An 18,354-nucleotide genomic window follows, 5' to 3' on the forward strand; every position below is an offset into this window, starting at 1 on the left:
CCGTCACTTGCGCCCTCTCTCAAAAAAAAAAGAAAGAAAAAAAGGGGGGGTGCTCACAGCTTTGTAATAACAAGCCCTGAGAAGTAGCAAGCTTATTCTACTCTTTTTCATACTGGCATCTAATTCCATATAAAACACTGACAGTGGCAACTACAGCAGAAGATCCAAATTGTGTCAAACCCCCTGCACACACGGACATGCCAGTCGTTTAACCGTTTTCATTATTATTGTTCTATTTTGACATGAAACTTTGACAGAAGTTAGAAATCTTGGTAGGTTCTAATTTTTTTTTTTTTTAGTAATAAAGGAATTATTTTTAAAGGTTTTATCGATTCGGGACTTATTATGAATGTTTACATCAAAAGCGGAGAAGAGAAAAAAAACTAAAAAACCTTGACAATTTATTAGTATATAAGGATTTTAATCCATTTTCTTGTAACCAAAAATTACTGGCCTATTTATTAGGTACTTCTGAGGACTTTATCAGCCACTGAGCAAGACCAGAAACACCCTGGAAGTGGTTTAACTCTACTTGTGAGCAAATGTGTGTGAGTAGGTCTGGAACACTACATAAACAGGTCTTTACATAAAACTTCAATGACTACATGTTCACTTAGCAGACTGTGAAACATTTTGAATGGAATAAATAACTTCATGAACTTCAGTGATTGCATGACGTCGTCTGCGGTGGGGTCAGGGAAGAGTTTGGAAAGAGATCAGGCTAATATTTACCTCTATAATCCGTAACCTAATGTCTGAGGTTACTAACAATTTTCCAAACAGGAGAAGAAGATGCCCTACGTTGCCTATTGTGATTCCACTTGAAAACTTCAGCTTGATGGCTACCTCGTTTGCAAGCAGGAACATTGCTGGGGAAACAAGCAGTGCTCCAGTCACAAGCACTTATAAACCACTTAGGTCAGAATGGACGTGTGTAGGCAGTCTTGGGGGCATGTGTATGCACCTTGTTGGAAAAGGGGTTTTGGCAAGATGAGCAAGTGTTGGGCAACATGTTTATAGGATTTGCAACACAGCCTCCAGGAAAACACCGACAGCAATATTTACTCAACATTACTTTTCATTCTTTTAATGTTCTTTCTTCTAAGAAGTAAATACAAGGCGTTTGGCATTTGTTTTGTTTGGTTTTAAAGTAACAGCTACCTTGTTAAACCTCAATTTTGATAGTGCGTGCTCGTACCTCAGGTTCTACTAGTTCAGCTTCGTCAACTTGTAAATGGGAATAATTCAGAGAAACTCCCTGAAGTTAAAGCTCAAAGTGAAACCAACTTCCCAAAGTACCAGGAAATATTATTCAGAAAAAACCAAACTGCAACATTTGGTAAAACTTATTTTTCCCATCTTCTTAAACCACATTTGTTTTATTAGTATTAAAAACTACAGTGGTGTGAGGTCTGCAGCTGATAGTGGTTTGGTTCCAACCAGAGTCAGGGGCAGCTGCAAAAATACAGAAACATCTCCTCTGCTGCCATGCAAAGATTCGAGCATAACTCCTAGCAAGCCAGCTTTATTCAGACTATCTCGGGCTTATCATGTAAGAATCAAAGTCACATGTCTCTGCAGGAGCCATGTTAGCTGAAAACTCTCCAGCCTAATAAGTAGAGAAACGTAACCACAAGAACCATGAGGCTTTCTACATTTGAAGGACAAATGAGTGAGGCAATCTCTTCTTACAGAGCAGTTTCTATCCCAGAAGCCTGCCACATCCCATTCCTACAGCTCTTAATTGCCCCCTCACCTCCCTTCAAAGATTCTCCAACAAGAAATCGGTTAGGTAGTTGGTTCCAATAATACAGGGCTCTCCTCCAAGAGAGTTACCGTCTGGTCTTTGGCCTGTAGTGCTAATTCATAATCCCTAGACTAGCTTTCAAATGCTTTTGAACCCATAAGCACAACGAGAAATCCACTTTCATCCAGATCCAGTATACATATAAAACTGTAGCAAGAGCTTCTTGAAAAATATATACCTTTACTACATGTGATGCACTCTGATAGTTTCCATTTTATATTGTTTAATTTTATATGGTTTTTGCACACCACCAAACTGACTTCATTACATACAAGTACATCATGACCCACAGTTTATAAAATACTGCCAAAGTTCATTACTTTTCATGTCCAGCTGTGCATCAAAATCACCTGGGGAGTGTTCTCCAAATAAGCCAAGGCTGGTGAGGGGAGAATGGGGCGTGACTGCAGACAGTTTTAAAAGGCAGACAGTTTCTCCCAATAATTTGCTGTGTGACCTTAGATAGGTTACTTAACCTCTCAGAGTTTTAATTTCCTCACTTCCAAATGACGATAGAATCTTCCATACAGATTTGTTCTGGGTATGAAATGACATTTCTAGGACAATGCTTGGTTTTGGTATGGTAAAAATGCATTATTATTTTTAATAATCTTGTGACCATACTATTTTTATAGTTAAGTTGCATTACTGATATCTAATGGGGATTTTTCACAACATGTCCTAATCTGCCTTCCACGCTGTGCCTTTCCTAGAGCCAAAAGTGGATTAGAACTCAGCCACCTCATTAATACCTTGCTTGGCTACTAAATTGGAGGTGCCTCAACAAGGTAATAATGAGGTGACCAAGTCCTAACCTGATCTTGGCCCCCCCTAAATGTATTAATGAGGTGACCAGGTTTTAACCTGTTCTCGGCCTCATGGATATATTGGTTTTCAAAGCAAGTGAGAACCTGTTTTTAAAAGGCTATTAAAAACATCAAATCATGAACCTAGGTGTTTTTTTTTTTAAGAGAACATGAATAAGAGATACAAAGGAAAGAACTAGACAGAGTTCATTAGAAACTCCTAATATTAGTCTCTCACGTTGCCCTGTACCAATTTTCCTGAAGAACTAACATGGATTGCAATTCACGTTAAGTAAATATTTGGGCTTTTCCAGTGAACACTTTTCAATTTAACACAATATTCTATATCCATAGGTCCTAAATTGAATCCTGTAACAAAGATTTATCGAAAAGCCAACACTAACCACACTCAATTCAGAACTCTGAGAACACTAAGAAAATGTGAAATGTAGTCCCTTCCCTCAAAGTGCTTGTAGTCCACTTGACAGAAAGAACTTACAAAGATGGAGATTAATAGAAACTTGGCTGCATAGTAAGACCACCAGATCGGGAGGCGATTGCCATTGAAAAGAGCGTGTTACTCACGTTCCCAAGCAGCGGGGAGGGCACACACGTCAAGAAACCCCACACCAGGAAGCGTCCATGAGGAGGCAGGGAGGTAGAGACACTGTGGGCGAGAGGCTTTATTGCAGTTCCTCCAGGGAGAAACAGGTGAGGCTGGGTAAGCAGGTTTAGGATTGGCTAGTTTGAATAATTTTAGCATATTTAAGACATAGGTGCTCTCCGTAGTTGTCTGGTACCTGGCCCTGGGGTGTAGGTAGATAGTGGTCAGAGTGTGAAAGCCCAACAAAGGAAGTGATTGGAGGGCTGGGCTCTGAATTGGTTGGTTTGTTTTTGAAAAGCACTCTTGCAGGGCAATTGTTTACCATTTCTAGGAACTGGCTACACCTGGGGGAGGTGGTCTTTCCAACAAAGCCCCAGATTTCAAAGCACCAGAATACATAAAACAAAAGACATGGTTAATACAGAAACAACCCAAAACTTGGAAAATGTTAACAACATAATTTACCACTAACGTGTGTATCAAATGCCAAAAGAATTGAGGAATTTAGAGAGTTGTCAACTTTGACTATACATTGGAATCACCCAGAGGATTATAAAAGTACTGCTCCAGTCCCTATCTTAGACTCTGACTTAGGTTAGGGTGCAGCTGGGCATCAGGAGCTTTAAGAGCTTTCCAGGTGACTCTAATGTATAACCTAAGGCGACAACCACTAATTTAGAGCAAGTGTGAACAGGACAGGTGGTGGAAGTGTATTTGGACCTTGAATGTTCCAAAGCTGGTCACTTTTGCCTCATCCTTTGCAGTAGAGAGGAGGGGAAAGAGAGAAGGAAAATAATAAAGAATAATGGATTGAACATGTATCAAGGAACCACTACATAGCAGGTCCATTTTAGGTACTTCAAATACATTATCTAACTTTCTCCCTCAAAGCATAAAACAAAAATATAAAATTCTTTCATTTAACCAAAAGGAAACTGAAACTCAGAAAGGGTAAATGATTTGGGGTGCCTGAGGGACTCAGTGGATTAAGCGTCCAACTCTTGATTTTGGCTCAGGTCATGACCTCATGAACCGTGAGATCAAGTCCCACATTGGGCTCTGCTCTTACAGCGTAGAGGATCCCTGCTTGGGATTTTCTTTCTCTTTCTCTGCCTCTCCCTCACCCTCTTTCCCTCAAAATAAATAAACATTTCAAAAAAAAGGGTAAATGATTTGCCTACATCCACAGCTAATATGTTGATAAGTTCATATCTCTTCTCTTCCAAATTTGAATCTAGTTATTTTTTTAAAGATGAAATACTGCTTTCTCTCCAAGTAACCAATATTTTTCCTATTTGATAAACCAAACATTGTTTTTCTGTGTATCCAATTTTAAATACTTCTTGTCTTGCCCAAACAACAATTTATTATTATTACAGAGAAATCTTTGAACCTTGACATAAATGATAATCTTTCTTTGGTCTAGCATCTCAGTTTCCCTTAGGCTTTACCTCACTCTTATCCCATCTGGTTAGGGCTGGCCGGGGAGTGAAGGTAGGGGACATAGGATCGGGGTTTATCTAACCATGGCACTCTACTATTTGATCTATAACGATTAGGCTAAGGGATGGTCACATGACATAAGCTGAGTCAATCGGTGTGCTTGCACTGAGACTGCAAAGGTAGATGCTGGAGAGAGTGTGTTTATTTCTTGAGGCTTGTAGGCTCTAAGCACAGAGGCCAGACCTTCCTTGAGATCCTAAGGCATGAGAGAATGAGGCCAACAGGAAGAGAGATGAAAAAACAAATAGATGTTTAGTAGATCCTAGAGATGGATAAGCTGCTATTATTGTTTGAGCTTCTGGATTTAATCAGGCTTAAATGCAAACATCTCCACCCATGGGCTTAACGACTGTATGAGCCAATAAATTTCCTTTTTACTTAAGATGTTTTGAATTGCTTTTCTGTTATTTGCAACTGTTACTTGCACAATGAGATGTTTCCAGAAAAAACACATTATTTGGGGCACAGGCCTATTCAATTTGATGAAGGTACTCAGTGAATGAAATCAAGAACAGTTTGAACAAGGGTGTGTTTTTCTTCTTATATGGACAACTATTGCCTTGCAGTTTGCAGGTTCTCCAGACCAAAGTGTAATAGAAGACCGTACTGCAAGTTCAAAGTCAGTGATACATTATTTTGGAATGGTCCTTGAGGAAAGAAGACTGAGATCACAATGACAAATCAGCCAGTCAGTTAAAATTAATTACTAATCATCTGCTGTGTGTCAGGAAATGTGAATTTTATGGGGAGGCTCCAAAGATAAAGAGGACGTTTCAAGAAGCTCACTGCTTGTGGGGGAAATATGGACCCAAAAAAACCACTGCTAAAAGGTAGCACTGGTAAGTTGCCAAATCTACAGCATGAAAATATGTTAGGGCTATGTACGTTCAAAGGAGTGAGCAAGAGCTGTAAGAGGGAAGTGGTCAGGAGCACTTTTTCTTTTTTTTTAAAAAAGACTGTGTAGGCTGACCTGTGCCTTGCAGAATGGGAGGATTTAGCAGAGAGATTATCTTTGCCTGCAAAGAGAAAATTCCGTATAACATACTTGAGCTATATCTGAAGAATCTAATACTAGATTCTAGTAGTTTAAGAATCTAATACTAGACCAAAGGAAATAGAATCTAAGGTAGCATAAAAAAACATCTCTTTACCTCTACCCCATACCATTATTTCCTGGTTTTTATTCCTTAAAATGGAAAAGAAAAAACCCAGCTTTAGTAATGTTACATAATGATCAAGACAAGCCATAATCCTTGCCTGCTAGGGGTTTCAATCTATTTAGAAACTTCAGGAAAGTAGACAAATCATGTTTTGAGTAATACCTGTAGGAAAGGGCACCTAATTCAGATTAAAGAAGGTCAAAGTAGAATGCTTAGAAAAAGCAGCATCTGAACTAAAACTTCAGGGGTGCTTCGGTGGCTCCGTTGGTTAAGCATCTGACTCCTGATTTTGGCTCAGGTCATGATCTCACAGCTCATGAGATCCAGCCCCATGTCGGGCTCTGTGCTGGTAAGCGTGAAGCCTGCTTTGGCATCTTTCTCCTCCTTCCCCTTCCCTCCCCCCCACCCCTTGCCTTCTCTCTCTCTCTCTCAAAAACAAATAAACTTAAAAAAAGTAATAAACTAAAATTTTACTGAAAGTCAAGAAGTTAGCAAAGATTCTAAAATGAGAAAAAAAGTGTGACATATGTATTATATATCAAAAGAAGTTCAAAGAGGTGATAGCAAGGTACCTGTAGGAGTAGAAGGAAGAGGTTTATACTCTGTAGATGAAAAAAAGGCAGAGAGCAGCTGTTTTCCAAGAACCTGGGCCTTTGGGGTCCCCTGACATACATACCTTCAGGGAATCTGTGAAGTCATATAATTTTTATAATAATGCTAGTATATTATTTGCCTACAAAAGCTCATTTTCTCATGAGTATACACTCAAAGTGGAGATTTCTACTGTACATTTGGCAGATCTGCATAAAAGAATGAACCACTATGTTCCAAATAACAAGTCATGATGTTATAAAAATCATGCATGGATAAAAACACATATATTCAAGGTGCAAGATAGGCCAATGTAACAGAGTGCAAAAAAAATCATGAATATAGTGTCAGATTCTATATGGTAACTAATCTTTAAGAAACTTCCAGTTTTTGAATAGTATGATAGGATAGTCATAATTATTTAAAATGGCTATCAAAATACTCCTTCCTTTTCCAACTCTGTATGTGTGAGACCAGATTTTCTTCATATACTTCAACCAAAATAACACATCACAACAGATTGAATGAAGAAGCAGATATGACAATCTAGCTAACTTTTGTTAAGCCAGACCTTGCGAAGATGTTCAAAGTATAAAACAATTCTACTCTTACAAGTAATTTGTGTGTGTGTATGGCGCGGGGGGGAGGGATATAAGAAAATGTTTATTACTGTTCCTTAAATTGAACATTTCAATCTTTTTTTTGTTTTAACTTCTACTATAGTAAATATAGATAGATATAACCCACTTAAGCTCTTTAGGGTCCTCATAATTTTTAAAAGTTATAAAGGGATTCTGAGACCAAAAGTTTGAGAATGGTGGCCACAGAGCATGTCAAAGGGGTTCTGTTTCATATCTCCCCGAGATCTCTTCTTTGTGTGTGTGTGTGTGTGATTGACGCACACTCAGTAAGCTCATCAATAAATGTTGAGTCAGTTCACTCCCACCCATTCACTGTTTCCAACTGCCCATTGTTGTAAGCCTGAATGAATAAATAGATGTAGCTTTCACATCACTACCAGGTTCTATTTGTCCTGAATCCTCATTTCCCATTGATAATGCGTCAGAAGTAATCGCTGCTATTATGACAATTTAGGAGAATCATGTAAGGATCAATAAACAAGATCAAATTCACAAATGTGTCTATATCTCCGCAGAGCACTCTGTCTTGCTAAAAACTGAAATTAATGGGGGAGACAGCACTGTTTCTCTGTGCTTTTGAGTGTTTTACATTATAAGAGGCAAGACCTTAAGAATTTAAAAACATTAGAATATTTAAAGGTAGCAAAAGTTATGACTTGTTCTCCAACTCTGAACCAAATACTTGTGGAAAAGATTATAATGAATAATCCCTTATCTTTGGGGTGGGGGGGGAATGCCTGATTTCTTTCTCGGCTTTGAAGTCTCTGATGATTTCTGGCTGTTTGCCCTACATTTTGATCTTTGGATAAGGATGCTGTCCTCGGGGCTCCTTCCCTTCTGAGGTCCACCAGGAATGTCTGTCTGAAGGCTTTGGCTGGGATTTTATATTTAACACTTGGCGGGTAAATGATGCTGGGAAAAGTGTAAGCATCCACCCACATGCAGGCTCTGTGACCTTCTGCAGAAAGATGGTTTGGATGTGGAATAGAGTGGCGCAGGGGCAAGAAGTGACATTTACAGCAAGGACTCAGAGCAGTCTCTGCCTCTCACCTCCCTCCTGGCCTGTGCTAGGAGGCCCCGGCTTCTGCTCAGTGGGCTGGTTCAAAGAAGGCATTAGACTGCCCTTTGGAAAAGGTACAGTCCTCTCCTTACAACTGAGTTGAGATGACCTCATTCTTTTCAGTTATAAATTTTGGCAATTCCGTTATCAGCCAAAGGACATCATTCTTTTTAAGTAACAATCTAGCTTCTGCCAAATTTTGATTAAACAGAAGTCTTCTCGTTCTTTTCAAATAGTACTTTTTAAGGCATGCTCATTTCAGAGTGCATTAAAATCAAGCTTAGTAGCAAAAAATGTTTGTTTGTTTGTCAAAATTCCCTTAAAGAGACATATACGGTTATCTTCCAAAAATTCTCTTTTCCTTCTCCCTTTTATTGATAAACAATAGTATATTTGTATCAATGTTATATATTAATTTTGTATTTTTCCCAATCCTTTTTAAAATGTATTTTTAAAAATGCAATAAGGATTGTGAGTCAATCCTTTAATAGCTGGAAAAAAAAATATGCACAATTATATATGAAATACATGAGTGCCCTCTCTTGTCCACTTCAAAGTAAAACAGTTTAGCAGTCAAAGAATTCTCTGTAGTGGCAGGAAACAAAATCAGCCACCTCTAATATAAGCTAAGTTTTTGTCTTCCTTCTTTGAAAATCAGATATATAAATGCACGCTGTATTTCGTTAAGAAGAAACTGATTGGAAGAAAATGAATTTTAAAGTAAACACAACAGTTTTTATAAGAAGCTAAACACAACAGTGGTACCAGTTTTAATTCTTATTTTTTAAGTCTTGGAGGGTATGTTGAATTCAGGTAAACCTGGCTTTGAAAATGAGTTTAATTTTCATTTTGACTGACATGATTGCACCGAAAGCAAGTTAATTTCCCTGATGCTAAACCTATAAACAATCATATTCTGATTTTCACTATTTTTCTTTCACTTTTTTTTTTTTTAACAACTGAAGGAAAAGCAACAAATAAGCCTGTTGTTAGGAGCCAGTAATTTCTTATGTTGCTGCTCAGTAATGAAGCTACACAAGAAGACATTCTATGGTGCTATAAATTTTATTTCATTTTTTATTATTTTTTAGAGAGAGAGAGAAAGAGCATGAGCAAGGGAGGGGCAGAGGTAGGAAGAGGGAGAGAGAGAGAGAGAGAGAGAGAGAGAGAGAATCGTAAGCAGGCTCCATGCTCAGTACACGACCCTGGGATCGTGACCTGTGCCAAAATCAAGAGTCAGACGCTCAACTGACCGAGCCACCTAGGTGCCCCAATGTGCTATTAATGTTAAAGAATATTTACTTACTATTTCTATAGCTCTACTGTCTTCCCCAAAAAGTTAGTAAATTGGACGGAGTATATATATACAGGTCTTTATGCCTGGTATGGAAGGCCGACTTGGGGGTAGAGATTTCTGGATAAAAGATTTCCGATCAGAAGAAATTCAATGACCAGGACTAACATTCGTTCTACACTCAATGAGGGTGATGAGGAATGCTCTGCCATGGTCTCAGGAATCAAGCCATTGCAACTGCAGTTCCTGGTAAGTTATGAGTAAGTAAAGAATGTTGGGGCTTAGCTGCCTCCTAGATTCTCAGATGAAGTTGTTTTCACCGTAAATTCTTCACATCCTATGAAAAACATTCCCTGAAGGCATGAAGGGAAGTTGTATTTATCAGAGAGGTTTTTTGAATGAGCAACACAGGTTTGTAAATCTAAGAATCGAGACCCTCCCTTCTCAGCTCCCATCCACCCCCCCCACCCATGGCTTTACGCTCTGGTCAAGTGTGCTGGTGGCCAGATGAAGTATCAACGTGCTAGTTCCACTGCAAATGTTGTGAGGACTTCCAGCAGGTTATAGAAATGCTGCTGAGGATCAGATCTACCCACACTGCATTGAAGAAGAGACTCCCTCAGCAGCTGGCTGTAGTAGCTATTGGCAGAGTCCAGGATTACATGTCCCAAGGTGATCTGACATTCATTTCCTTCTAGAATATGCTGTTAGTGGTGACAGCTGAATAATTTCAACATTCTAACATTTGGAAAGAAGGCCTGCCAAGTATGGTAAGAACGAGATCACCAGTAGTAGAGGTGAGCCTGCTACTGTGCCTTTATCAGGTTAATCCATATAGGGACTGGGGTAATCTTCACAACTACTCTGTAAAGCAGAATCTATTATTATCACCATTTTACCCAGAGTGGCCAAGTAACTTCACCAGTGTACATGGCCAACTTTGCCGGATTGTACTAGGGTTTGATCTCAGCTGTCCAGCTCCAGGGTCTATGCCTACTTTATGCTAGCTCTTCTCACCACACTGAGATATTCTTTTTGGGGTGGTACAACCACAGCTGAGCATCATTTCTCTCTTCTGAGTTCTCATAACACCATCTTTTGTCTTCCTCTAATGCCAGACTTGCTGCTGGTGGTTTTATTGTTTCATCGAGTTATGTTTTTTCCGTCCACTTAAATTGTAAGGTCATCAGGGCAGTATCCATATATTCTTCATTTTTGTAGGAAAGGGCACTTACAAATTGGGTGGTAATTCACAAAACAGCATTTTGAATAAAGCTATTAGACTCATAAACTCCCATCAATGTATTCATTCATTCCACTAATACTTATTAAGATCCAACTGTATGGCAGACCAGCTGCTAAGGGGTTACGGTGTTAAATCAAACTGCAGATGAGGTTTTATGATATAACGAATGGATTAACTGTTCCAAGATTTTAGTCACAAGTCTTCCACTAATGCACCTTTTTATTAATGGTTAATTATTAATAGAAAAGTAGTTTGCTAATCTACTTTACATTATTATTGACAGAGCAACTCAGAGATTGTCCATTGTATGTAAGAAGCTTCCTGGGGAGCATTTTAGTATAAAATTTAGAGGCATTATAGACAGAAAAACAAATCATTTCTACAGTAGCAATGGATCAACAGTGCAAATAATATAGAATTTTCTAATCTTTGGATATGGATAACCACCTGGAATGTGTTTCCAATAATATTGTAAAAACCTGGCAGAAAGTATGCAGACATGGAGTTCTTAAGAAAAAATGAACCAGAATCCAGTTCTGTTTTATTCATCCAGTAGATCAACTATCTTCCACCATGAGTTCAATTTGACTTGGAAAGGTAAAATTTATCTAACATTATTCCTTTCTGAGTGAAGCTTTTTTGCCCCCCAAAGAACTTTCTTTAAGGTGCTGTCCAGACCTGATCCTGTTTATCAGATAATATTAAATCAAATAGTCTCAACTTGTTTTGACCCCTGATGGATGATATTTGGGAAATGACAGTCTGGGCTCCATGGGAAATTGCAGTTATGTTGAGTTGATTATGATTGTGTGTGGTACACACTTTCATTTTTTCTGCTTGGCCCATCTCAGTGGATAACTTCTAGCAAATCCAAATTTGCAAAACAAAATAATCTGACAACTTGTAAGGGTGGGAAAGGATGTTGGTTCATTTCCCTAAAGACTTATCTCATAGAAAAGCCATATATTATATGAAAAAGGAATATAATTCAACATTTCTCTGCCAGAAAAGGCAGCCAAAATTTTTATATTGTTCCAGGAAGAAAATGATCTTTATGCAATTTCCATTTACTCCTTCCTTAGCAAGCCTAGAACTTTAGTCTTTCGGAGATAGCAATGGTATTGCAACATTTTCAGGAAGCGAAGCTTTAAAGTACAAAGAAATTTTATTGCACAACCCCCCAGCCTCCCTCCTTTTTCTCAGTGGAGACGCATTGTTGTCTTTAACTTCTGCGCTCTGAGTTCTGGCTTCCTGGTTACCTACATCCTCTGTTCCTGTCTTGTCTGACCCTTCACCACAACACTGTGGTGTTCACTGTAATAACAGGTGGGCCAAAATGAGCTCACGCTTATTAACATAGAGCATGTAACGTCATAGGAATTTTATTATAATTGAGCAATAATTCTTGCAGAGCTATTTTTTAAATGTATCTGTAGAGCAAATTATAATAGAGTATTTCCCCAAGGCTTATAACATTATCTGTTTTTAGGAATTCTTTTTCATGCTAGTACTTTAAACTAATGAGCTCAATAGTCTTGACAAGAGAAAAGATGAAAGAGGTAGAACTGTTTAAAAGTTATTCTTAGTCCAAACCTGGGCTTATTACTGTAGCAATGTGTCCCCTTAGTGCTACCCTAGGGCATCCAGCCAAAATAATCAGAGTGAAATAGATAGGAATCTAAATTGAAAACCAATAATCTGCTGAACACCTATTTCTCCATTATTTTATCCTACCCAACCGTCATTATATATTCAGGTACAGGGAGGATAAGCATTTAGTTCTCACATTCAGTAGCTTACTGTGGGTTATCTTCTTGTTTTTCTGTCCTGGATAGGTTGCAAAAGGGGGTGGTTATCAGGATAGATCTTGGGGTGGAGAGGTGAAAAAGGAATGTTTATTTGTTCCTATATAGATATTAAAGTATGCTTTACACGTATACTATTACTCAATGCTTGTAACTAAGCTGTGAGTCGGTTAGTATTGCCTCCCATAAATGAGCAAACTGAGTTTTCTTTTTTTTTTCTTTTTTTTATAATGCAAGGCAGTTTTTTATTTTTTTTTTAAGTTTTTTTTTTTTTTTTTTAACGTTTATCTATTTTTGAGACAGGGAGAGACAGAGCATGAATGGGGGAGGGTCAGAGAGAGAGGGAGACACAGAATCTGAAACAGGCTCCAGGCTCTGAGTTGTCAGCACAGAGCCCGACGCGGGGCTCGAACTCACGGACGGCGAGATCGTGACCTGAGCCGAAGTCGGCCACTTAACCGACTGAGCCACCCAGGCGCCCCGCAAACTGAGTTTTCAAGACGACAGTGTATCCCAATCTACTGGTAACAGTTTTTTATCTGTTTAAATGCTACAATTCGAAGCAGAGATGTATGCAATGGAAACAGCTTTCTTCTCCATTCTTCCTTCTCTTCAATCTCTCCTGCACACATGCAATGACACATGGGTGTGTGTGTACACACTTAGAAAATCATAGACCTATCCCACAAGACTCAGGAAAGCCTACCATCCTGAAACAGAAATGCAGTTAAACTTCTCAATTTGTAACCCCTAACAGAGTAGTTTAACTATCAATACGATTAACACTTAACTGCCCCTAAATGTTATTTCTTCACCCTCTCACCCCAGGTGTCACCTCTTATCGTTCCTCATGTTCCATGGAACCATCCCTACTCCTCTCACATCACCAGTTCTTAGAACGTGTTGTCCCAGCCAAGTCTGATGATTTTCCTATGGACTCTAATAACAAGTCAAGTAGAGCAGGCCTGGCCTTGGGGAAATGACTGTTAACTCCCTCCATGTGGTATAAGCCTGGTCGATGACAGAACAGAACATTTGCTTTCTTTCCTTTGTTCACTTTGTTATTTTTCCAGCAATCCAATGAACTCTTTCTTTCCTAATTCGTTTTCTGCTCAGCGGCTTATCAACGTTGTCTCTTTCAAACTGCATAGATCAAACAACGCTAGATCGTTGTCAAGAGACAAGAAAGTTAAATCATTGGGGAGAAGGTAAAAATAGCTCTGACTAAATCTCTACTGGGCTTTGGAGAAAACTATAATATGTTCATTTTTCTTTCATATCGGCTGGCTGGCTTCATTCTTCATTTCTAGAATGACAGTAAAGTGCATTATTACTATTATTATTATTATTATCATGATCATCATCAACAGCATGGCAGTGTTTAGATAAAGCTGGATAGCCCTAGTCAAACTTCTCCTCTCCTGGATGGAGACAAACTAAACATCATGTTGTGTCAGTATGGACAGTATGGATTTTTCTCCACCAAGATAGCTCAGTTCTATATAAATGTTATTAAACTCCACATTAAACAGCATGTTTGTGTGGGTACCAAGCCCAGAAGTGCTTGACAGCTAATGAATAAACATATACTTTATTTCTAGCAAGTCTTTTTTAAGGATACAGTGCCTGAATACTTTTGGCAAAAAGACACATTTATTTTGTTTAAAAAACACATATGCTCACATGGGAATGCAAGTAAATCAGGCAGTGTCACTCCAATTCTTGAGTATATAAATAAGTAAATGTCTGATTATTTTGCCTGAAGAATGTCAAAGGGACTAAATCCCAGTCAGTTCAGAGAAAATGCTGCTGCCACATTTCCTGCTCCGACCCCACCCACTCAAGAGCCTGGTGTCACTTACCCAACTCAGGCGCTCTCTGGAGCACGTATCTCTTTTTCAAAACACAAGGACTTGTGAACACAAAGTTCAAAGGGCTTTCCAGAGCACAGCCAAATTAGCCCTTATTTAGAAAGAGAAACATGGCTTTTTTAAAAGAAAAACCTAACAAAGACAGCAGGTAAAACCTAATAATAGAGTTTAGAGCTGGAATTTCATCCCTTCTCTCTAAGTATTTTCATTCATATTTGTTGGCTTTCATTACTTTACTACTTCTTGAAACACATATGTGCCTAAATTAAAGAGTTTACCTTCTTTTGGCATCATCGTTAAATAAAGGATTACTTGTTTTTTCTATCTCACTATCACTGAATTTATTATCCACATTTCCCTAATTTCTCTGGGGGATCTCGGGTCGTTGATAGCCAAAGATGTTAATGCAGAAAGCTACTTACTCTAAATGTACAGCATGAAGTTCATACATTCAAATGGTGTATGGGGAACTAATAAAACCAGAACAGCAAGTGTGATAGAAATATTACATCTACGTGGAATTTTCAAAGACCAAGGCTACCAACCACATGATATGCTCTCCTGGTTTACCAAAATGAGAGGAACTCTTCTGGTAACAGTTACTTTTATGGATGGCTAAAACTTACATCACCCACCAAGTACAATGAAGCACTTAAGAGCTGGATCCCTGAGACGACGTGGACCTGCTCCGAAGGAAATCCAGGGCAGTTATGGCTGGTGACTGCTCCGTGGACAGTGTCACGGACACACCTTTGCATCGTCACCTGGGCCCTGGAACTGTGATTAACAACCGGTCAGCCTGGGACTGAGAGCCTCTTAATAAACTCCGAGCTTCGGAACAAAGCTATCATTCTAAGGAGTAGTTTAGTGTGTTATAATGAACTGAAAGAAGGCAGAAAGTAAAGGCAGGGAGACACAGGCACTCTGCTGGAAAGCACAGTCATTAAAAATAATGAGCAGTCTTTCACTTCCTTCTTTTTATTAACTTTCTGTAAAGGACAACCCGACACTTTATTATTTAGCACAGTCTCCACTTTTACTAATATCCGTTAGCAGATGGCTAAGAATTTTTCCACAACATGCTCCATAATACTTAGAACCACCCTGGAAAACACTCAGGGTCTTTTCCTTTCCCTTTTTTGTTTTGTACATCTTAGAACTGGCTTTTCCAATAACTGCCTCTAAGCTAAACAAAACTTTGCCATCCCTCTCTACTTCTAAAATACACAAAGGTAGCATTTTAGGGGGAGAGTTGAACACAGAGAGCAAGGACAAAGAAAAAGACTTCAAGCGCTCATCCTAAAGTACTATTCAGTCCAAATTTCTCCCTCCAATTGCCCCTGCGGTGCTAATTTATGTCTAAGAATCTGTAGGAATGGTGTCGACACTTAATTGCTGGCACCGTTTGCATTAAGAATTCTGATAGGAGAAGAGAAGGCTGAATGAACCGGATGGTTGGTAAAAGGCCAGAATTTTAGTCTGGAAGAGATTTCTAGAATGAATTATGAAGCTAACTGCTCTGAGTTAGTACTTTGTTCCCTTGGAGAACTGCTGCATTAGTGCCAAATAGCAGAACTGAACTCTGATCTCTTTCCCTTGTAGTTAATAACTTAAGCCAAGCTTTTGATCAAAGGGAAGGAAACACAACAGCTGAGACCCAGGGAAATTACTGGCTTGACCAGAAGTCCCTCTGACCTGTGGATCCAGGAGACCCAGGCTTCTATTAATCAAAGAGTGAGAGAGGAAGTGGTATTTGAACACCTATTAAGTGTCAGGCACGTGCCAGGTACTTTATTTATGCTATTTCATTTAGTCCTCACACTAACCCCAAGGAATTGGCATTTTATCCATGAGTGATATATACAAGGAAGGTTAGGATTCACTCATTCATTCATTCAACAAATATTTATTGCACAATAACTATGTTCTAGGCATCATGCTAGATGTTAGGGATACAATGATAAACTAGACGGACATAGCGCTTGCCTTCAGAGAGCTCGCAGTTTAATGGAGATATTGCATGAGTAGTTAGAAGCCTGATTAGCATCACAGAAGGGGCAGCAGGTGCTTGAGCAGGTGTAGAAAATCGATGAATTACTCAACTATTCAACAAAGGATTATTGGAAGCCCGCAAGAAGCACTAACTTTGAAGTTTACCCCAAACTTTGGTCTTGCTCTTATGGAAATGGTCTACATCTGTGTTAATACATAGACATGTGACTATTGTAGTCTATGTAACTGAGGGACTAAATTTTTTATTTTATCTAACTTTAATTAATTTAAAATGTAATTCTAATAGAGATTGAGGGTTAGTAGCTACCATATTTGACAGCATAGTTATAGATGATTCTCATGGGGCCGAAAGTATTCTGAAACTTACCCCCTACCATTGCCTTTGGAGGGATTTGGTATGAATTGCTCTAGGAAGCCTAAGGAATTTGTTTCTGCTGTAGTTATACTGAGACCCCTTCAATCTGTAGGTGTCTTATATTTCTGGGGTCGTTCCAAGGAAGATATAAAGTAGCTCTAAGAAACCAACTTCAATATTGACTCCGATTGGATTCAACCACAAATAGAGCTGGGTGAGTTCTTATATAAAAGTATTCTACTGGGGTTAGTCAATATAGAACTAATTCAGCATTGGGCCCTTTCACACAACAGCAGAGTCCCAGGTTCCCCTGCAACCCCTCAAACATGGTGGGTTCCAAGCTCTGCTTTAGTCCCAGTTAGAGCAAGACATGAAGAGGCAGATTAACCTCTGGTTATCTCAGTTACGTAAAAGGGAAGAGGATTCAAGGTCTCCCCCAGGGTCAGAGCAGTAGTTGCAGGAAACACCGTATGTGTGCATGAAAACATAAACGCAGGCACGTATATACTCCCACGCAAGCACATATACACACTTGCCTTCAGGTGTTGGCATCTCCAGCGGAGCTGGTGATATATATACCAGACACGGTAATTTCGTTGAGAGTTCTAATCAAGAATTGAAGTAAAGGAGAGGGTGATTTAAGCCTAAAATAGAAGTGGAACTGAAAGTGTTTTAGATCCTTTTGCCAAAGCACCTAACTTATTATATGAGCTTGTTTTAGATTAAAAAGATACTATCTATCGAGCAATAAATAAAATTAGTCCTGTCGGATATTTAATTGTTTATGATAAAATTTATTTCTTTGCTGCTGACTTAAGTTCCCATAGTTGGTCCGTCTTTTCGCCTCTGAGACATATTCTCTTAGCTCCAGAGTATTTTTTGAAATAACATACAGTCAGATATACTTCATATTGCCTCCTGGATGGAAAGAACTATTTTTCTTTCTCTCTGCTTTGAATCTACAGAATGCTACCTTCTTAGCCAGCCACTTGACCTCACACCGCCCAACTATGAGATGATGCTCTGCGCTTCTGACATGACTGCACCTTATTACTCACTTGGACCATTACTGACAGACTCCCGCCTACGGGCTTGCCATGCAATCTGGCAGCCACATCAAGAAACAACAGGAATCAGAGTCACAATTATCTCTTGCTTTATTCTTAAAGAAAGGAAAGGAGTCAGACCATTAAAAATATGATACGTATTGTATTTTAGTATGCTTGCTAGTTGCCAATTACCTGCTCAGAAATTGGGCTTATGCAAGCACTATTCAAAAGTAAATTGGCTTGGTGCATGACTGACCTCAGATCATTTCATGAGATAGTAGCAATAAAAGCTTCCATTTATTGAAAGCCAATAATGTGCTAAGATACTTATTACACACATTCATCATTATATTCAGTTTTCACAACAACCACTAAAATAGAAACAATTATTTCTGTTTTTCAAGGGAGGAAACACAGCATCTATGAGTCAAATCAACTGGTGTAAGATCACACAGTTTGGAAGTCACAAACTCCTATCTAACTCCGTGCTATTCCATTTCACCATTCTCTCTTCCTGTGAGTAAGGTCCCTGGGAGGAGAGATGGAAAC

The 18,354-nt window shown here is 38.9% G+C and overlaps 1 pseudogene; it reads right to left on the reverse strand.

Moving 5' to 3' along the window:
- Positions 1–15,146, reverse strand: part of LOC102953142 — a 124,144-nt pseudogene extending 108,998 nt beyond the window's left edge.
- Positions 15,147–18,354: the final 3,208 nt, after the last annotated feature.

The sequence above is a fragment of the Panthera tigris genome, chromosome B4 (assembly GCF_018350195.1).
Source record: "Panthera tigris isolate Pti1 chromosome B4, P.tigris_Pti1_mat1.1, whole genome shotgun sequence".
Classification (NCBI taxonomy): domain Eukaryota; kingdom Metazoa; phylum Chordata; class Mammalia; order Carnivora; family Felidae; genus Panthera; species Panthera tigris.